At 37.2% G+C, this 23,177-nt stretch overlaps 1 protein-coding gene across 1 annotated transcript in view; it reads right to left on the reverse strand.

The window, feature by feature from the left end:
- Nucleotides 1-23,177, reverse strand: part of PREX2 (phosphatidylinositol-3,4,5-trisphosphate dependent Rac exchange factor 2) — a 1,787,099-nt gene that overhangs the window by 619,803 nt on the left and 1,144,119 nt on the right. The gene's annotated exons all lie outside the window — the stretch shown is intronic.

Below are 23,177 nucleotides of genomic sequence, written 5' to 3' on the forward strand. Positions count from 1 at the left end.
TGACATTAGAGTGTTGTGGAACATTTTGAGACAACTTCAAACCTTTTCAGGATATAAAATTAATGAAGCTAAAACAACGGCAATATAGGTAAATTATGTACCTAGACACTAATTGGTTCAGCAATATCCATATTTATGGTGACATAATAAAATGAAGTATTTAGGAGTATAGATTAAAAATGATTCCAGTGACTCAGCTAAGGACATATAAGAAAAGACTAAAAAGATAATCCAAAAACTGAGAAATGGGAAGCTCTTTTATATGGATATGAATAGTAAGATACAGGCAGTTAAATTGTTTTTAGTGCCTTTACTCTTATACACAGGTCAGGCATATTTTTATCAACCAGAGGAGAAGCAGTGGACAGAAATTAATAAAAAGCTGAAAGATATTATCTGGGAGGGGAATGTGGCAAGAGTCAAGTGGGATAAGATGAGTCTTCCAATAGAACAGGGCGGATTGGGATTACCCAATTTGAAGGGATATTTCAGAGCTATACAGATAAGGCTCCTATACACAGCACAAACAGAAATCTATAATTCAAAGTTCTGATAATGAAACAAGGTGAAAGCTCAAGAAACCATGAGACACTGGGATTTTGGATGCAGATCTTTAAAGGAAATAACAATAATTACACAGCATATTATATTCATAAAGTAGCAGAAAGTAGTCTAAGAATTAAGTCAAAACGGGAATGGAGACAGGAGATTCTGCTGATAGGGATGAATGCAATTAGGGATTCAGACAATAGGCAAGAGGGGCTGGAATTTAATGGAGAAAACTGGCAAAGGAACCAAGGTACTGGGAGCAAATAACTACAGAGGCAAAGGTAATAGAATGTGAAGACGGCAATAATTTATTTGGACTGCAGTTGAGATTGTCTTCCTTATCAAGGATTGATATCAGAGTATAGGTAAAGAGAAAGAAATAGAGGGGGTCCTAAATGAAAGACAAGCACTAGTAATGTATGGGTTCCTATTAGATGACCGAAGACGCATTCTATCGAATGCGTCTTGGTCGAACTTAAAACAATGAAAAGGCAAAATAGCAAAGAGGCTTTTAAGCAAATTCTTTCCCAGGGAAAGAATTTGCTTGACCGCTTCTGTGACTTTGCCATTTTCGGCACTGTAGTGTGATCTCGGAGTTGGTAAATTTAAGTAGGGGGGTGGGGGGGTGAAGCCCCCAACTTTATGTATTCTTTCAATTTATTTTTCTTTTTTTGGAACAGTGATTTTTTTCCCTTGGAAAAAAAATCATTGTTCTGAACTTCCGAGATTGCAACCTTTCGCTTACTTGGGGTCAATTATTCATTGTTTGCTTTTTTAAGCTTTCAGTGATATACTATAGACCCGTAGAGTTTCTAGTAGGATCTAGAACAAAAGCTGCCGGTAAAAAGGAATAATTAGTACAGCATATAAAATATTGCATGATAACTATAAGAATCTATCAGAGAAGGTTAGAAAAGATTGGGAAGAGAGACTGGATAAGCAGTTCACAAAGAAACAATAGAGGAATATATGTATGTCTCCCAAATATGCAACAAAATCTAGAAGATTTAGGATTTTTGCTTGGAGATGTTTACATAGACATTTTTATACCCCCAGTAGACTCCAGAAAATTTTTCCTCAGGTAGACATCAAATATTGGAGGAATGATGGGGAAGAAAGAGGTAACTGGAAAATATTTTATGGAAGTGTAATGAGTTGGCAGAGTTTAAAGTCAAACAGATCTATAAACTTATAACAAAAAAAAACTGCGTTGACAAACAAAATAGAATTGCTAGATCAGTTTATTTAACTCAAAATATAAACACTTTTGCCTTTTACTATTTTAAGAATCCTCTCCGGAGGGCAGAAGTTAGTTTAAAAAAAACTGCCCTTTTAAACTTTAAAAATAATCACATGATCCAATTAAATAAATTCTTCCTTTAAAGGTATATGTTCCCAAAAGTTAAAAGAAAGTAAAAGATGACCATAACACGAGTGTGCTGAAGTTTAAAAATATCATCTTCAATTATTAATTGTCCATATAGCATCTTATACCATTTATATATTAACATGCTGTCAACAAGTGGTTAAATAAATTTGTAAAGAAGATTGCACGAGAAAAACAAAAAAAGCAGCTTGATGGAGAAAATGCAGGTTTAATTATAAAATAATCCTTAAAAAACAGCAGTACAGGATTTCGTCCCACCAACAATACCGGAACTTCATCAGATACATTCAAAAATACTAAACACACCCTTAAATAGGACAAAATCCAATCACAAATTCAAATAAAATACACACCCCTTCTCAAACGCCAATCGATGGTTAGCCTCATGACACCCCCCCCACACACACAGTCTTCACTCGCAAAAGCTACTTGTTTCAGACTTGCGTATATAATGTAGCTAAACACAGTTCATTGAAGCATTTTATATTCAATATAAGTAAACATGTTGCAAATACTAAATAGGATCTATCTCATGCAAGCTTTTAATTTTAGCAGACATACCAAAGAGTCTGCTTCATTTAAACCTGGCCAAATCTGTGCTCCAAGTCGCAGTTGCCAGTAGAGTTCAGCTTTTTCAAGCAGGAGCGGCCATGCAACATCTCTACCTGTTGTTTCAAAGAATCCAACACAATAAACTTAAAATAATGCTCTTTGTAGGCATTAATATGTCTAGCCAACGCATTTGTTATTTTGTTATTACGTATGTCACTTAAATGTTCACTAATTCTACATTTAAACTTGCGCTCTGTCTTGCCTACATAAAAACATGGGCAAGACTGACAGAGCTCAATACACTACTTTCATAGAGTTACAATCATATTTACCATAAATAATAATGTTCATATTATTAATAGCAACTTGTCCGACATCTAAAATGTGTTTGCAGAAAGTGCAAGCTTCAAATTTTCTCATATAACCTGCATTTTTATTCGTTTTAATATGCTCTATCAGCTGCTTTAAGTTACAACCTTTTCTATATACTATGACAGGTTTCTCCCCCATTTTTTCTCTAATGAGGCTGTCATCCATTAGAATATTCCAATTTTTGTTATAATTTATTTTAAAACATTACTATCAGAACAAAAGGTAGTTATAAAAGCTCTATTAAAATTCCTAGTTACATTGAGATTACTTCTCTCTAAATTTAAAACTCCATCATTAAAAGTAACAGCGGATTCTTTAGGTGTAATCCATTGGGGAAGGGCATCATTGAGTAATGGTGTAAAATGTCCAAATTCTCTTTTATGCATTACTTCACTGAGAAGCTCATCTAATAACCATAAGGGATAACCTCTGTTAACAAACATCTTTTTCATTATTTCACATTCTTCCTGAAATCTACTCCATTTGGTAGCTCGTTAGCTTTTGCGAGTGAAGACTGTGTGCGGGGGGTGTGTCATGAGGCTAACCATCGATTGGCTTTTGAGAAGGGGTGTGTATTTGTTTGAATTTGGGATTTGATTTTATCCTATTTAAGGGTGTGTTTAGTTTTTTTGAATGTATCTGATGAAGTTTTGGTATTGTTGGCGGGACGAAATCATGTACTGCTGTTTTTTAAGGATTATTTTATAATTAAACCTGTGTTTTCTCCATCAAGCTGCTTTTTTGTTTTTCTCAGTCTGTGGTGCCTTATCTGTTGCTGTTTTTTTAAAGAATATAGCACGACACACAGTTGAACAAGTTAACCAACATACCCATAATTCTTAAGTTACTTACACAGATAAATTTGTAAGCAACCTGTTAAGTGTTGGTGAAGTCAAGACTACCTGGTTAGTCCCTTCAATTTAAGTATAGGGTTAATAGAACAATGTTCTTTCAACCCGGGCCTATTGCAGGCATTCTTATGCAACTTCAAAAATAATTCCCTTTTTTTTAAAATGATTGACCATGGACCCCCTTGAATATTCCTAACCACCCTTTCAGTTACAACAAACTTTAAAATGATGCCTTGGCTGTACATGAGAGTTCATATTACATAATCGAACTTTTATAAGTTTGAACGCCATATGGTCGAACCCATATGTTCGAATTTGTAAAAGTTTGAATCAGTAAAAAAAAGAAAAGACAAAAAATATCTGATGGTTGTAAGCCCCCCACATGGGGTGTTGCACCCCTCAACCCCCCTGCTCTTTAAATATACCAACTCTGAGATTGCACTACAGTGCAGTAAAGGGAAATATTCCCTTTCTGCACTATAGTGCGATCTCGGAGTTGGTATATTTAAAGAGCGGGGGAGGGTCACAGCCCCCCACGTGGGGGGTGCAGGGGGGCTTACCTCCCTGCTCACAACAGTTGGGTTTTGTTCTTTTTTTTATTTTAGATGTTTGAATTGTTGAAACTTCGAACATATGGGTCCGACCTTATTATATTCGAAGTTTCAACAATCCGATCATGTAATAGGAACCATGTATATGAATATGTTTATACAACGCATTAGTTTATTTTTCTGGATGTCATACTCATGTTCATACATTCACTCCCGGAGTTTGCATTCAGTTTTGCCAGTATAAAACCTAGAACAATGTTTGGCACAAGGCACACTTTACCACACCAGTCGTATCTCCATTGCATGGTATATTTCTTGCCTTGGATGGTATATTTGCCTGTTTTAATATACTTACAGAAATGGCAGCAACCACATTTTCTCATAGAAGGGCTCAGCGTTGTATTTTGGTCTAAAGTTTTTTCAAATATATTTCTAAAAGTAGTGCCTTTCTTATAAATAACCTTTGGAAGTTCACCCACCTTATTTCTAACCTAGGTATCCTTACCCATGATGACCCAGTTCTTTTTCAAAATCCATTTCAAAATATCATAGTCATTGTTAAAGGTAGTAATGAAACAACTTGTAAATTCACAGTTGTTATCATTTAGGCTTGGTAGGTTTTGTATTACAGACACTCTGAATGGATCATCCATTTGAAGTATTGGGGTAAAATATCTCATTTCTCTTTTTTGTTCCACTTCTTGTATTAATTTATCAATAAGATTCCCCCTCTTTTTATAAACATATTCCTGAGGTTAATACAGTCTTCCATAAATTGCAAATCCAAGGTAATCATGTAGGGCACCCTCCCTATCTGTCCTTTGAAGACTGCTCTTTTTTGATGAAAAGGATTGGCACTTGTGAAATGCAAAAAGTCATTAGAATATGTAACTTTCCTGTAAATGCAGGAGCTATATTTATTATTATCCTTATCTTTTTCCAACACGACATCAAGGTAAGCCACCTTGCTGATTTGCATATCGTGGAAGAAGGTCAAAAACCTGTGGTTTTATTAATATAGTCCAAAAATTCCTCCACTCTTTATTTAGTGTCCCAACATACAATAAAAATATTGTCCAAATAATGGATATATAATCTAAATGATTCATTGTACTGGTGGATGAATAAGTATCCCTGTTCCCACTGGGCCATTACCACATTAGCAAATAAGGAACCAAACGGTGAACCCACAGCCACTCCACGTTTTTGTAAAAAAATACTTACTCCTCTCAAAAATTATGTAATTACTGTTTAAAATGAGTTTGAGAAGATCCTCAAAGAGGCTGACAGTATCCTGTGTTAGTCCATTATAGTCTACCAGTTCAGTAAACCATTGCATGCCCAGGTCCTTGGGAATTACAGCATATAAATCCTTTACATCAATGGTGATAAATATGTCCTCATCATGAAACGGTCACCTTTTGCTTTCTTTTAACTTTTGGGAACATATACCTTTAAAGGAAACATGTATTTCATTGGGTCATGTGACTGGTTTTAAAGTTTAAAAGGGAGTTTTTTAAACTAACTTCTGTACCTGAGGGAGTTTCTGAAAATAGTAAGAGACAAAAGCGCTTATATTTTAAGTTAAATAAAGTACACTAGCAAGTCTGCACTGTTTAGCAATGTGGTGTATTTTATTTTATTTTTTTTTATGTTAAGACTTTAAAGATTTCCTGCAGACTACTCTGATGGAGATACTGGGTAAGCAAACTGGTGTAACTACGGAAATTATTTTTTTGAGCCGTGATACAGAATTGGAATTGCCTAGACATATTAAGGCCTTGCTGAGTCTAATTATGGTGGATGCCAAAAAAAGCAATTACTAGAAAATGGAAATCAAAGTCTAAACCAGCTGTACTAGAAGTAGTAAATATAATAACAGAGATAAAACAAATGGAACTGGGACCTTTAAAAAAGTGTAGGAGCAAATTACATAAGAAAAAATGGGAATTGTGGGGAACAATATATACAGGGAAGGAATGAGGTTTAAAAGAAGGCAGGACTTGAATGAACTGGGTAATGTTTGACTGACAATGATTGAGTAGATTATAAGTGATGTATAATGTTTGCAACTAGGATTATATCAATATGCTTTGTGATGTAAAATGCTTATAGCTAGGATTATGTCAATATGGTTGGTTTTCATTTATATAAATGTATGATTGCCTATGTTATAAGTGATAGGTTCATAGGTTCATAGATTGGTACTAAGCAAACTGTCCTTGCGAGCCATTCTAAGCCTAGCCAATTATACCTTGTGAGAATCTAACCTTGCACCTTGTGTTTGCAAAGCAAACACCTTAACCATTAGGCCACCCTCCCAACCCCCCGATAATTTAATAAATAAAGATGATTCTTGTATAAAAAAAAGAGGTAGTGAGATCTTTAGAAAAGGGTATGAGTAAATTGCATTAAAAAATGGTAATTTTGGGAACAATACATGCAGAATAATGTTCTGGAGGAAGAATGATGTTTAAGAGAAGGCAGAAACTAAATAAATTATGTAATGCTGCTTTGATTATATGACATATAATAATGTATGTAATGTATAATATTGGTAAATGTGAACATGTTAATATGGTTTGATTGCTTTTGTAGAAATGTAACTTTGCCTACGTCACAACTGATAATTGAATAAAAGGTGTTTAACATAATCTAGGAAGACCCCCTGATCTAGTTTCCATTCATGTGGGTTTGCACTGGTCCAGTTCAGCTTGTCCACCACACAATTTTGCTCTGAAGGAATGTAAGATGCCTGTACAGAAAGACTGTGTTGTGAAGCTATATTTCAAGCTAACATAGCTAGTCTGCAAAAAGGTTATGACCTGGTTTCCCCTTGCTTGTTGATATACCACATGCCTGTGATACTGTCTGTAACCAGTTGAATAGGTCCCATTGACAAAAGATGGTTTAGAGAGTTGTGTGCCTTGATCAGAGTAAGGATCTTCTTGATATTTATATGTTTGCATCTATCCTTGGTGTTCTATACCCCCTGCATGTTGATCCCTCCTGAAACTGCTCCCAATGCAAAGTTTGAGATGTCTGTTGTAACTAGAGACAGGAGAGTGCTTGTGGAAAATGATTACTCACTATAGACCAAGCAGAAAAAGAGTAAATTTATTCCAGCAATCAGAGAATGTTGAAAGGTAAGTGTGAGATTCAAGCTGCTGTATCCAGCTCTCTTCAGAATATTTTTCCTGGAGAATCAGAGTCATGTTTTTATGCAGGACAGAGATTCTATTTCTTATTCTTTTGATAATAAAGCTCATAGAGAGACTTTGCCAGTGAAACCTTTTCCAATGTTTTAAAGGAAAATGCTTGAAAGAGAGAGAAAAGCACTAGAATTGGCTAAAAGAATCAGGAGTATGCTGGAAATGAACCAGAGACTGGAGTGGGAGATGGAGATCAACAAGAAGAAAACCAGCAACTCGGAAGTTAATGAATAAATGTCAGATTGCAAAGCATGAATCACATTTTTGAAATATGGCTGAATAAGAAACCTGGAAATATTGCACTATTTTGACTTTGTTAAAACTTGTAGGGGACTCCAAAGCATATGTCCTATTTCATGTCATTAATGTATGGAAGAACATTAAGGAAAGGGGAAGAGGAAGGAAAGAGGTAACTGTAAGTAAAACAATTTTTATTCTTAACAGTATTCTGCATGTTATACAGTAAAACATTTTCAGTTATTTTTGTGAGGATACTAATGCAAACAGGTGCCCCTTGTCATTCTTCTTTTTATCTCTTTCTTCTTTAAAAGAAGACAGGACTTAAATGAGCTACGCAATGTTTGACTTGAAAATGATTGGGTAGATTATAAGTGATGTATAATGTTTGCATCTGGGAGTGTGTCAGTATTGTTTGTGATGTAAAATGCTTGCAACTAGGATTGTGTCGGTGTGGTTTGTTTTCATTTATATAAATGTATGATTGCCAGTGTCGTAAGTGAAGGTTTAATAAAGATGTTTCTTGTTTTAAAAAAAGGGCAGGAATAGAATAAATTGTCTAATGTTGCTTAAGCTATATGTTATAGCAATGTATGTGATGTATAATGTTTGTACACATGAACTTAATACAGTTTGATAACTTTTATATAAATGTAAATTTGCCTGCGTTACAAGTGATAATTTAATAAAGGTGTTTAAAAGATAAAGAAATGTAGACACTGCAATGTAAAAAGAGAAGAAAACCTGGACAAAAGCATGTTTAATATAACATCCTGTAATCTTGAGCTGTTGAAGTGAGGATCAGGTTGTAAAAGTATACAGAACATGATATAAATAAAAATGATATGCTTTTTCTTACTTTTGATATGCTTTTTTTACTTTTGCAGAGGGGAATGATTGGATTAAGGCACTTGGTTTAATCTAATAACAAGTGATAGAAGCAAGTAAATAAGAGAAGACTGAATGTAATGAAACGTTTTCCTTTAGCAAATAAATGTTCAAAGTATAACATGAGAAACGTGTAGCTGAAGGCAGCTGTGTATCTGGTTCTCATGTTTTCATGGAAACAAAGTTATAAGAGGGCACTAAAAACAGAATACTTTTTTTTTCTTTCAATAGCTAAAAGATAATGTTTCTGAAAGTATTAAAGTTGTTTTCTACATTTGGTAGAGTAATAAAGATAAGACAAAAACAGATAACACTTAGTGCAAATAAAAGCACCATGTGTCTTTGAAGGGATAACATTTATTATAAGTCAATTAAAGCCTGTGAGTATAGCTGTTAGTCTGGGATAATTGTTCCTGTTATGAGGGTTAAACTTCATTATTTGAAGATATACATAGCTGTGTGTGTTTGTATTAAGTTTATAGGTTCTGGGGATGTTCTGTGGGGGTGTTTTTTTTTTGAGGGTTTTCACTAAAACAAAAAAGTCTTGTAAGATGTGGGATAGGTTCAAATGGATATGACAAGAAATAACTGCACAAAAAATCATCACACCAAATATTAGTGTATCAATGTAATATACAAGCTGTAACTAGACATTTAAAACAAGCTATTATACATGACAAGTGGGAATAATAACTTATTATCATAATGACAATACTTTCCACATTATCTTTGAATGTGATTAGTCTTACACATATATACAAAACAGAAAGAGTAGTGAACTATGTTAAGAAATGCAGGGTGCAAATGTGACATAGTTCCAAATGGAGATGAAAAGAAATAATTGTCCACAGATCAGCCTACCAAACATTAATATATGCATGTAACACAAAAACTATTAAATGTAAGTGGGAACAATAGCTTTTTATCATGATGACTATGCTGTCCATATTATCTGTGACGTAAATGACCTTAAAGGTATAGATAAAAAGGAAAGAGTATTGAATTATATTAAGAAATGCACAGAGCAAATAACAATGCTGCAGGAGACACATTTGGAAAGAAATGAGTATATGAATTTGACAAAGAGAGGATTTCAGAATGGATATTCAGCAGAATATCATGAACAGAGGAAAATGGACCTAACTGTGCTAAATGCTAGAGGGACTCTGATAGTGATAGATGAGGAAAAAATACAAAACATGGTAGATTTGTGGTAGGGGCTATTGGCAAGGAAGGAGGATTACAATAGCATATATTTATATTCCACTGAAAACTACTATTATGGAGCAGAAAGTTTTGAGGAGAATAATCAGCTTTCAGCAGGCAATATTATTTATAGGTAGGGACTAGATTTGATTTGCAATGGTGAAGATGTATCAGGGGACCTAGAAGGGACAATATAACAAAAGAGGGTAGACCTCTGAAGAAATTTATGAAAATATTTGGTATGGAAGATGCAAATTCAACAGTAGGAACTCAGACAAAATTCACATATTATTCGGCTAGACAAAAATTATATTTCACAGGAACATGTGCTTTTAATTGAAAACTTCAACAATATCCAATAACTATTTCTGACCATGCACCAATAAAAAAACTAAGATAAAAATGCAGGGTACTGAAGTAAAAATAAGACACTGGTACTTTCCCACCTACCTGTTAAAAAGAGAAGAACTTAAGGAGTGGGTAGTAGAAATTATTTGATAGTTATTAGGGAAGACAGAAATATCTTCAGAAGTTATAGCTAGTAACTATGACAAAATGTAAATAGAGTTCAAAAATAGGGTAAAAAAAAAGAAAGAGATATAGTTGAGAAATAATATAAATTACTAAGGGGGTCTGACAAAGATTAAAGTATTGCAGAATAAGGGGAATTTCACAGAACAACTGGAGAAGCAAATGCGGAGTGCTAAAGAAAAATTAAGGAGTATCTGGATAATATGCATACGTTTAGAAAGATTGCAGTTAAGCAACTATATTTTGATAACAACTCCAGAGCACAAAAACGTTTATTACAATGATTTAGGCAACATACCTTTGAAAGGGTTGCTGCCAAACTTAAGGAACCTATAACAAGAAAAATAACCAAATATCATGTAGAGGTTTTAGAGATATTCCAGAAATTTTATGAAAATTTGTATAAAACAGGGGAATGTGGAAATCATGAAAATATGTATGGAAGTCATAATTATACCAAGGTTAGAGGGCAATGAGGCAAAACAACTAACAGTTAAGATAGAACAGAAGCCATTAAAAATGGGATAATTAGTAGGGCATATAAAATATTGTATCTTAGATCAGATGAAAAAATCACAAAAGGGTAGAAAGGATTGGGAAGAGAGATTGGATAAGCAAATCACAAAAAAAAAAAAAAAAAAAAAAAATGGGAGGATATATGTATGGTTCCCAAATATCCAATAAAGTTTAGAAGATACAGGATTTTGGCTTGGAAGTGTTTTTATAGGCATTTTTATACTACAAGCAGACTCCAAAGACTTTTTTCTCAGGTAGATTGATGATTTTGGAGGTGTGACGGGGAAGAAAGTAGTAATTGGGAACATATTTTATAGGAGTGTAATGAGTTGACAGATTTTAAAAATTCCCTGCAGGCCATGCTGTCAGAAATACTTGATGAGCAAACTGGTGTAACTAAAGAAATGATACAGGATCTGAGCTGCCTAGACATAGTAAGCCTTGCTGAGTTTAATTTTGATGGTTGCCAAAAAAAGCAATTGCTAGAAAATGGAAATCAAAGTCTAAACCAACCGTATTAGAAGTAGTGAATACAGCAATGGTGATAACAGAACTGGAAGTGGGATATTTAGAAAAGAGTAGGAGTAAATTACATAGAAAAAATGGAAATGTGCGAACAATACATGCAGAATAATGTTTTAGAGGAGGAATGAGGTTTAACAGAAGGCAGGAATTGAATGAGCTATATAATGTTCAATTGACAATCTTTGTGCAGAAGATTATATGTTATGTATGATATCTGCAACTGAAAATAAGTCAATATAGGATCATAGACTCATAGGAGATTACTAGACTACTGGCTCTGAGGCCCTTATAAGCCATAGCCAAGAGTTTAGCCCATGTTTAGACAAGCCAACATCCAAAGCCCCTGTCCAGCAGGGATACAGGTGGAATCCCAGGGGTGTATTTTCTGTTCCCCATCCAGTTATCCAGGTTGCACTTAAAAAGGGATAATGAGGTACTCTGCTTGATGTGGAGAGGGAGTCTGTTCCACAGAAAGGGGAGTCTCTGGGACACAAATGTGTTCCTCCAACAAGTCCTATTGATATCACAGACCAGGTTGAGGTCACGAGTACAGGTTGCTCGAGTGGAGCTTGACTTCCGGATATGCAGCAGTCTAACAATATAGTTTGTTTTCATATATGTATGATTGCCTGTGTCATAAGTGATAATTCAATAAAGATATTTTTGGTTAAAAAATGGGACACAAAAAAAAATCCTTAGGTATTGCATAGATATACATATAGATATATTTTTGTTGTGAAAGAAAAGCGCTTTGCACTGGGATATCTAGCTGACATCTCAGGAACACAATCCTGTGTGAAGGAGTCAAGAAAGACTTTTGAATGTTCCCTTGTAATCCCAGTTTATGTAAGAGATCTCTCACCCAAGAGAGAGATTTCTGATACTTTGCAAAACACTCTGCAAAGATAAGCAAGTCATCTAAATATGGAAAATGCGGATATCCTGTAGCCAGCAGTGAGCTATAATTGGAGTTAGACACTTTGTGGATACCCTAGGTGCAGTGGATAGTCCAAATGGTAAGGCAAAGAACTGACAATGTGATCCAGACAAAGAAAACCTTTAGAAATGCTTAAAGTCTGGATGAATAGGGATTTGATGACATGCATCTTTTAATTCTAGTGTTACCATGAAACATGAAAGAGGAAACATATGTAATGTTGTGCGTTGACATCATTTTGAATTTGGTTGCTATCACAAACAGGTTTAGGAGAGAAAGATCCAGAACTGGTCTCTAAGCATTTTCTTTCACTTGTAATAGGAACATCTTGAATACAAATGCTTTCCCACCAGGGATGGAGGAACCGGTTTTATTACTCCTAGAAACAGCATGTGATGAAGAACCAGGAAAACAAAAGAGTCTGATCTGTAGATTCAGACCTTCTGGAAGAAAAAAAGGGGTCAGGGTGGGGGTGGGGGCTCTTGAAAAGTCATGCAGATTTGTTGGACTGTCCATCATTTTGAGACGTTTGAGACTTCTTTTTGGATCCCCTTTAGCATTTATTTTTAAAGTGTTTGTTTACCTGTATTTTGCTGAGACTGAGACTGTTTAGTCTGTTTTTTTGCCAAAATTGGATGAGGAGATAGAAAATCCTTTGGAAAATACAGAAAAGTAGGGCTGAAAAAAATGTTAAGCGATTCCTGGGATCAGCTTGCCCCTTTTCTCACACTTTTTGATCACCTCTACAGCAGAGGGGCCAAATACTAAACCTCTATCCAAGGGAGAATTTAAAATCTCATTTTTACATCATCTGGGAGGTTGTGAGAATGCAGCCAAGCAAACCTCTTCAAAACAGTACCGATGGACATAACTTTGGAAGAAATATCAATACAATCATACACACACTGAAAACAATGAGTAGTGACCTGTGTAATAGAAGAAACTAAGTTATTTAAAGCAGATTTTTCCTCATAAGAAGAAAATACAGATCAAACATTCTTCATACTTTCATATTTAGTCAGAACAAACTTTAACATATGAGCCTGACAATTTAAAATTCTGAAAATCAAAGTTGCCGAAATATTTACTTTTCCCTCATACATATCAATAATGTTCCCATCCATATCAGAAAGAGTAGCATTGGAACTGACTAGGTACTTAGCAGCAGTGGGATAAGCTAGAGCTAGAGCTGCTGGGTCAGGTTTGGAATACTGTGTAAAAATGTAAAAGACTGAGGAACTTTATACATTCTATCTGCTTTTTTTTAGGGACAGCTGGCTGGATATCAGAAAAGTGCAGGCAGTAATACACACATCATCTAAAGCAAGCAGAACAGGGAGGGATAGGTGCAGGATCACAGAACCTCCCACAGGGAGAATCGGGAACTGATCACTGCTCTGAGTCTGAATCAGAAATCTGAGGATAAAACCCTTTATCCATCCTTGCATCCTCCTGCTCAGATTCAGAATCTTGAACCTCTTCAGGAAAAGAGGAATCCCTCTTTCTTTTACCAGAAAGTACTTTACAAGTAGTAAAGGTTATGAAAAAAAGAGACAGCATTTTTAAACATTGGCTAAAAACTAAATCCACAATGCTACTCCAAAAATACAAAGAACTTAGAAACCTCACCAAAAAACAAATCAACAAAGATAAGAAAAAATTCTACTATGATGCCCAATCCAGCCACCACTCTAACCCCCAAAAATTCTGGCGCACCATTTATCAAATCCTCCACCCTGGGAGACCTACTACCCTTAACCCATACCCTAACAATACACCTCAAGAAACAGGCACACTTCTAAACTCTTACTTCATTGAATCTTTTTGCAAACTAACCCACACTGACTAAAATAACCCCCCCCACCACCTCTTCCACTACTTCCAACACCACCCTCTTTTGTTTTAAACCAGTCCTCACTGCTAATATGAAATCTCTTCTGCTTAAACTAAAACCATGTTCCCCCTCTTCTGATAACCTACTTCCTCTCTTTCTTAAACTAGCAGCCGACTCTACAGCCTACCCTATCTCAATACGTGTAAACAAATAAATCCAAGAATCTACGACCCTGACATCTGGAAATGGTTCTATAACATACCAGTACACAAAGGAGGAAACTCCACCAATCCTTCTAATCCTTCTAATTTTAGACCCATAGCCATTCTCTTCCCACTCTAAAATCCTCAAAAAATGCATACATAATCAGCTTCTCAAATACCTAATTCAGGAAGACCTTCTGACCCCCGCTCAACATGGCTTTAGGCCAAATCACAGTACTTCCAGTGCCCTTCTTTCACTCATACTGTTGCCATTTTATCTAGTACAAACTTTCTATGTAACTATTAATTGTTAATTTGTACAGTCTTGAATTTATGTAATCTTTTAATTTGTACAGTCTTGAATTTATGCAATTTTTCAAATATTTTGGAGCTTTTCTCCTCAAGTCTCCAGTGAAAATGGGCCTTTGGCTTAGTTGGACTAACCCAGTTAAATGACAAACAAACAAATAAATAAAATAGCCTGACTTAGTCCCTGAGCTAGATCCAGTAACCTACTCCTATCCAAAGAAATTTGAGGCGAAGAAGATACATGCTTGGTTTTCTGTTTCTTTTTTACAGGAAGAAAATGAGCCAACCATGTTACTAATGGCAACAGCAGCCTCCCCACAGATGGGCATAGTATTCTGATTAAGCATGGACCTTCCCTGTTCCTTATCCCCGGACTGATAAGAGTGGCTCTCCCTTGCCCACTGAGGAGACTCCAACAGCCAAAGAGGACATGGCTAAACTCACCTCATAGTGTCTGTAAGTGCTCGACCAGAGGGATCCAAGGTAAACGAGTGGTCTGAGATACAACAAATGGCCACAGCAGAGACAACCACCTGCAGCTGAGGCAAATTGCTAGCCTACTGTGGTAGCAAAAGATGTTTGCTGAATTTTTTCATTTTTATGGCTGGAAGAAGGACCAAACATGGGACCGGTACTCTGTTCCATGGTCAAGCCAATAATGGTGCCACTTTCCTAAGGAAGACAAGCAGCAAATGCTAGTAAACACTACCAGTCTGCAAAAGTTACTTTTTTGTCAGAAAAACACAGTAAAACATTCTTTAAAAAAACATGCCACCCCCACAAAAGTGAAATAAACACAATTTCTCCACAGAAAAATATTTTCAGTTACTTTAAACCACTGTTAAACTGACTGGAAAAACAAGTGTTCCGTTTAAAATTATGTTACCTTCTATTAAAACACAACAATCCTAGCTTTAAAATAACTTTCCTGAAGAAGAAAGTGATAGAACAGCAACATAAACAAGAAAATGGAATTTTATTTCCCAAAGGGGACATATCTGCCCAGCAAAGGAAAAGCACAGGTTCACTGTTGAATCTTGAAAGCCTCACATCAGTTTATTCTACAGTGACAGTGAAGCTTTGCACCCGAACTTGTCTTTTAGTCAGCTCAGTTCAAACTGCCTGACAGTCTGGATGTGTGGAAGTTACCCTGAAGCTTTGAAAGCTGGCTGGCATTTATATCCTTGGCAAGTTATAACCCATACAGCTACGGCTACTGCAGCAGTGATCAATATAATGAGCATCTCCTGATTATCAAAATTATACTGGATTATTCTCTGTTTATATCTCCACCTTCTTGGCCTGTGAGCACTGCTGAGTGCAAGTTGATTTGCCTCAGCCAAGACAAGCACCTCACATTAGGAAATAGCAAAGCTAGCAGCATGTGATGGCATCTTTGCGGATTGCAAAGTAGATGGAATAAGCCAGCCTCATCTTTATATAACATATGCTCGGCTGGCATGGATAAATGGGAATATTTCACTATGAATCCCAAATTATTTATGTATTATTTATTTATTTCCAGTTTGATGACCAGGAAAGTCCACTGGGCCAAGCAGAGCACATTTTCAGTGCAGGCCCTGGGAGAAAAGCTCCAAAAGCAGTTAACAGAATATAATATAAGTAAAGTATGGAATATACAGTATACAAAAGCATAAACATACAATTTAAAATACAAATACGAAATCAGGGAGTTTACGTCTAAAGAGCACAGATGTTAAAATAAAGAAAGTCAAACGTAATACAGATAAAATAATTAAAAGTACAAGTCATATAGTGTTTAACAAGTTTAGTGTTTGTTCTAATGTTAGTGAAGGGAGGTTTGAAAGCGATGACAGTGTAATTTTAGGTGGGAAGGGAGCAGGAACAGTCCCAGTTTGAGCTAAGATAAGAATGGAGGAGAGATTTGAAATTAGAGTGGTTGTGAGTACAGCAAAGGGAGGGTGAAGAGAATTCCATAGTTTAGCTAAGGAGTGTTTCATAAGTAATTGGCCAGGAGGGCAAAGGGATTTATAGAGTTTAAGGAGGTTTTGGTTTTCAGATCTAAGAGTACGGCTGGGGAGGTAAGAGGTTAAGATAGATGAAAGAGAGGGACAGATGGAGGGTTGGAATATGAGTTTGTGAGCAGTTGTGAGTTGTATGAATTTCAGGTAATTAGGAAGCTCAAGCCTGTTTAGGGAGTGGAGGGAATGGCAGTGATGGGTGAAGTATTTGGGCCCTGTAGCACATTTACAGACTTTGTTATAGCAGGCTTCCAGTTTGTTTTTTTAGGCTAAGTTGGAGAGGAGTAAGTAGAGGCGCACCATACATAAGAGAGGGAAGCAGGTAAGAGGAGGCTAGAGTACGTCTGGTATAAACGGTTAGACAGCGGGTTTGTCTATATGGCAGACCTAGTTTTTGGTGGCTTTTTTATATTATTTTGGATGTGAATATCGAATTTTAAATGTTCATGAATGGTGACTCCATGTAGTTTGGTGTGAGGTACAATTCTGATTAGAGGGTTATTGTGGCTTTTTATTTTAAAGGAGCTTTTGTCTAGGGTGAAATTTCTCGAAGGAGAGAATATCATGATTTTTGTTTTGTTAGCACTGAGAGTGAGACGGTTGTTTAGCATCCAAGTTTCGGTATTGGAGAAGGCTGTCTGGGATTTTTGAAGGAGTTCAGAGGGAGAGTTTGCTGTACAGATGATTGTGGAATCATCAGCATACTGGATCAGTGTAGCATTAGCTATGGATCTATGAAAGTTATTAATGAAAATATTGAAAAGTAAGGGGCGAGAATAGAGCCTTGGGGACACCAGAGGGATTGTGAGAAAGGATGAAGTGGAAATTTTCCATTTAATAGCTTGTTGTCTATTGGAGGGATAGCTTATAAATCCAGGCAATGGAGGAAGGAGAGAAAATGAGGGAGGAAAGTTGAGATAAGAGTAGAGGATGTGAGACAGTGTCAAAGGCTTTGAAGAGATCTAAGTAAAGGGTGGATATGATTTTCCCAGAGTTGGGAGCATGATAAATGGTGTCAAGGAAGGACAGAAGAGCAGTGGTAGTGCTGTGGCCAGGCCTGAAACCATGTTGTATTAGGGTAAGAAGATGATTGGGTGTTAGGTGGCAAGAGTTGGTGATGAATGCATTTTTCGAGGATTTTAGAGAGAGGTGAGGGAATAGCTACAGGACAGATGTTAGCAGAGTCTGTGTTATTGCAATCTTTGTGGAGAGGGGTGACAAAAGTTTTCTTCCAGAGCGAGGGGACATAGGCTTCTTGGATGGACCTGTTGATAAGAATTGAAATGGGAAGGGCAATGCTGTCTGCAGCTATCTTAAGGAAGGATAGAGGCAGATTATCAGGAGCAAGGCTTTAGTTTAAGGAGGAGTTTTTTATGCTGCTGGTGGGGATAGGCTTAAGGTAGAGTGTTAGAGGAAAACTCAGTGGATGGGGGACTATGAGAGGGAGGGAAGATGGGAAACTTTGCAGTTAGTTTGGCTATGTAGTCAACAAAAAAAGGTGTTGAAATTACATGCAGTTTCATGGTCTGGGGAGTTTGGTTTTGGGCATGGATTGTCTTTTCTACCAGGGTTTAGAAGGGAGGAAATGCAGTTCCAAAACTTTTTGAGGTTAGAATTATGTTCTGATTGGAGTTTGGAGTAATATGTCTTACGGTCTTTAGTTACTAGTTTCTTCACTGAGTTGCGGAGTTGTTTGAATTCAGTTAGAGAGTTTGTTAATTTAGATTTTTGGTATTGCAAAGCACTGCTGGGTGCAAGTCGTTTTGCCTCAGCCAAGACAAGCAGCTCACACTAGGAAATAGCAAAGCTAGAAGCAAGTGATGGCATCTTTGTGGATTGCATAGTAGATGGATTAGGCGAGACTCGTCCTTATATAACGTATGCTCGGTTGGCATAGATAAACAGGAAATTTTCACTGTTTCACAAATAGGCAAGGGAAGTCTTCATTAGCATACTGTGTTTAATTATTCCTCATTTAAATCTCATTATGACTTCATTTGATTAGGCTTATTTGCAACCAGCGTGCATTAGTACAAGTGATAGCTATGAACTGCGGCTTTGCTACATTCATTAGCGAACAGCACAGACAAGCTTAATGTATTCACGTAATGACTATGAATATCACCCAAAATATCATTTCACATATCATATGAAAAAATCTTCAGCAATTCAAACCTCACAGTTAATATATGAAAATTATATCAGACCAGTGAAAATGGTTCTGTCAAGAACTGTATACACCATATGATCAAAGGATCATAGGAAGTTACTAGGCTACTGACCCTGAGGCCCTTAAAAACCTAGTCAAAAGTTTAGCCCATGTTCCGACAAGCCAGCACCCAATGCCCCTGTCCAGCAGGGAAACAGGTGGAATCCCATGGGTGTATTTTCTTGTCCCCCATCCAGTTATCTTGCTTGACATAGACAGGGAGTCTATTCCACAGAAGGGAAGTCTCTGGGACACAAATCTGTCCTGTCAAGAAGTCCTATTGATGTCACAGACCAGGTTGAAGTCATGCATGTGGGTTACTCAAGTGAAGCTTGACTTGCGGATATGCAGCAGTTCCATCAAGCGGGGTCTGAGATTGCTTTGTATGCTAGACAGAGGTCACCTCTGAGGAGTCTCTATGAGACTGATTAGAGGGACAGGGTTTTTAGCCTATCTGTGTAGGGTAGATGTTTGAGACCCTGGATTCTCCTGGTGAAGAACCTCTGTGGTCTCTCCAGCTGCTGTATATGCTTATAAGGGAAGAATACAGGGATGTTATGACCTCATTGTCCTTGGATGAGATACCCTTCCTAATAAGGTGGGCCATGTAAAAAGCTTTCTGTACAATGGAGGCAATATAGGTGGTCAAAAGTCAGTTTGCTATCAACCTGGGTGCCCGAGTCCCTCATGACTGATTGCATGTTTAGAACTGTGTTATTAATGTGATAATTTTTGGGGATGTCACTATCCCCAAAGGGGATGATGATGCATTTTTTGGCATTCAGTTTGAGGCCATGTTTCTGGCACCAGTCATTTGTTTCGGTGAGACCCTCTTGGAGGATGTCCACATCACTAGGGGAACTGATAACAGTGCCCAGCTTGCAGTCATCTGCAAACTTGGTCAGCCATAGCTCACTGATTTTGACCTGCACCTCAGATAAGTATATTCCAAACAACAGAGGCCCCAAGATCAGTCCCTGGGGTACATCGCTCATTACTGGTCTACTGCTTGAGGTGGCTTCTCTTATTATGACTAGGTGGGTTCTATCAGTGAGCCAGTTTGCTACCTATCTGGTAACATACTGATTGATGCCTAGTTAAGAGATTTTATCTATTATACCCAAGTGGGAAATGGTACTGAAGGCTTTGGCCAGGTCAAGTTAGGTGGTGTGCACCATCTTCCCCTCGTCCATGACTTTGGTAACTGTCTCAAAGAAAGCGATCAAATTTAACAGGCATGACCTAGGTTTGACAAAACAAAACTGTGTACGATTGAGTGCTTGGAGATTGCCAATGTCATTGTTAATGAGGTCCATGATAATCCATTCCACAGCCTTGCAGATCAGGCTAGCTAGGTTGATGGGTGTATAATTTCTTGGATCGGTGGATGCTCCACCTTTGTGCAAAGGGATGACAGTGGCTGCACTCCACTTGACAGGGATGAAGCTGGTACTCAGGCTTTGGTTGAATAAGATGCCTAATGGTGCTGGAAGGGGTCCCTATTAAATTATTGAACGTTTCAAAGTTCGAATGTCATATGGTCGACACCATATGATCGAACTTTGAAAAGTTCAGAGGTGAAAGGCAACAGCTCCGTATGCACAGAATGGGAAAATTTCCCTTTTCTGCACTGAAGTGCGGTCTCGGAGTTGGTATATTTAAGTGGGGTGTGGGGGATGCAGGGGGACTTGCCCCCCTGTTCAGAGCATTAAGGTAAGTGTTTTTTTTTTTTTTTTACGTTTTTATTATATATTCAAAGATTCAAGTTTCTCTCATATGTTGTTGAACATATGAGGTTTGAAATTTTGAAGCTTCGAATATATATAATACAGACCCGCTGGAAGTTCCTGCCTGAGTTCATGCATGTTGCAGCCTGGGATGTTATCGGGTCCCATGGAGACTGTATTATTTGCCTTTGAGAGGGCAATGATGACTTGCTCCCTAGAGATAAGGGGGGCTGCAGGTGCTGGGGATGTCCTGTTTTATTGATGGGGGGAAAGGGGGGGAAGTTTTTGTTGAACTTGTCTGCCAGCAGGTTGGCTATATCTACGGTGTTTGTGTATGTGGTGTCCCTGACCACCAGCTCTGAGCAGATCTGAGTGTGACTGCGGACATATGTGAAGAAGGCCTTATGATTGTCTTTAGTAGATGTGGTTAGTTTGGACTCGAAGTTTGCTTTGGAGGATTTCTCAAGTGCTCTTATTTGCTTGTTCAGGCTAAGGACAGATTGCTTCCAATTAGGCACCTCCTCCTTCTTGGTCCTGGAGAGCAATTTTTTCCTTTTATTATAGAGTTTATTTATTGCAGATGTCTACCAGACAGGTTTACTCTTCCTTGAGGAGGAGGATTTTGTCCTGTCGGGTATTCCTAATTCTATGCAGCTATATAAATGATTGTATAGTACTTTGGTGTAGGATTGGACATTTGTGGGGGCAGTGAAGCTGTTTATATATTCCTTCAGAGGTTGTAATCAGCTTTAGAGAAGTTTCTATATTTAACGCTAGCAAGGGTGGGGTGGGGTCAGGGGAGATGGTGACTTCGAAAGTGACTGCTTTGTGGTCGGATATTACCAGGGAGGATGACATTGTAGGGATGCTGCGGTGGTTACTCATGTTGGTTAATACAAAGTCCAAGATATTATCACCTCTTGTGGGGGTGTCAATCAGCTGGTCCAAGACATTTGCATTAACAAAATCAAGGAATCTCTGGGTATTTGTATTTTGGCATGAGTAGTTCTTCCAGTCTATGGTTGTATAGTTAAAGTCACGCAGGATCAGGGTACAGGGTTGAATCTTGATAGATTCAAAGAGGTCCAGATAGATGGAGTGGGCATCTTGGGTTAAAGTTGGGGGCCTGTAGCTAGCTATGATTTGAATAGGGGTGCAGTTTCATGTTTAGACACTTAGTACTTAGCATCATTACCTTTAATTTGCATTTGATGACATTTTCATGTTGGTAGTTTTGACCTCATGGCATTGCCTAAAAAGGCACTATGGGGGAGGCAAGAGCCTTTGCCAGAAGCCTGAAGCCCAAGGGAGAGAAATGCATAAAAATGCGATCAATGGAATTTTCTAAAATGAGCTTCTTTTTCTCTGGCAGTTGTCTGTTTACACCACTATACTAGGTCTTCAACCCTTCACACCTGACCATTCTTCAGTCATATAAGATGACAAGGCAACCTGGGGCAAGCCCAAACTTCAGTGACCTCAACTAATGAAAAGGGTAAGCTGATGCAGTCAGGGAATCACTAACATTATTCAGTAGTCCTGACCAATGTTTTATTGGCTACATAACCATTTTACTGAATAAAACAGATGCAGTAATTTAGATGCTGTGAAAACAGACATCACTGTGTGTGGGAATCATTACAAAACTAGCCAAAGTGGGCACTGTGATTCATGCCTTGATGTAGATATGCTATTTTGTGACTACCATCTTGACTGCCTCATTTGATTACGATTTTCTAAATTCAATACAACATTCAAAGTTGCCATATATTTGGACAGAATAATACAGACAAGTGAGATGAAGGTTGCTGTATATTTCCTCAAAACTGATGCTTGAATTGTAGGTAGTATTTGATTGAATTGCCTTAATTAAAATGCTCTGATTGCAGCCATATTCAGGTGTAAAAAATGTGATTTGCTAAATAACTTGTGTGCCACCATTCAGTAGCATGCTTGTAAAAGGTAAAATGTCATAACATTCTTGTATGTACATTGTTTTATGTATTCACTTGTTCTCTGACAGTGTATTGGTACGTATAATAAAGATATTTGTCAGGATTCATTACAGCTTATGGCTTGCACACTACCCCAATTACTGTCAATGTTTTGGTAAGGAAACTGTGCTCCTCCATTAACTCTGCTATTGCATAACTTCACACACACACACACACACACACACACACACACACACACACACACACACACACACACACACACACACACACACACATCTTTTGATGACAGTGTATTCTGTTTCCTTTTTGTTTTCTTACTGTTTTGAGCTACAAACGTTTAAAAGAGTCACTGAAAGGCAAATTTAGCATAGCTTCCATATGTGTATCACCTTTTCATACTATATTAACCTAGCAAACGACTTCCACTTAACAAAATACAGATCAATACATTTTATTACACTACAGCATAACAGAATCACGTAGCCTGAAACATATTTCTTCAGTCGGCAAAATCTTTCTAACCATTTAATTGTATTTAGCAAATTATGAGTTAACTTTTGAGGAAAGCTGAACATTAAACCTTTCACAAGTAAAGTAAATGAAAACTGAGAAAGCTTCATTAC

This window comes from Protopterus annectens, chromosome 3.part1, assembly GCF_019279795.1.
Source record: "Protopterus annectens isolate FY-2018-M chromosome 3.part1, PAN1.0, whole genome shotgun sequence".
Classification (NCBI taxonomy): Eukaryota; Metazoa; Chordata; order Ceratodontiformes; family Protopteridae; genus Protopterus; species Protopterus annectens.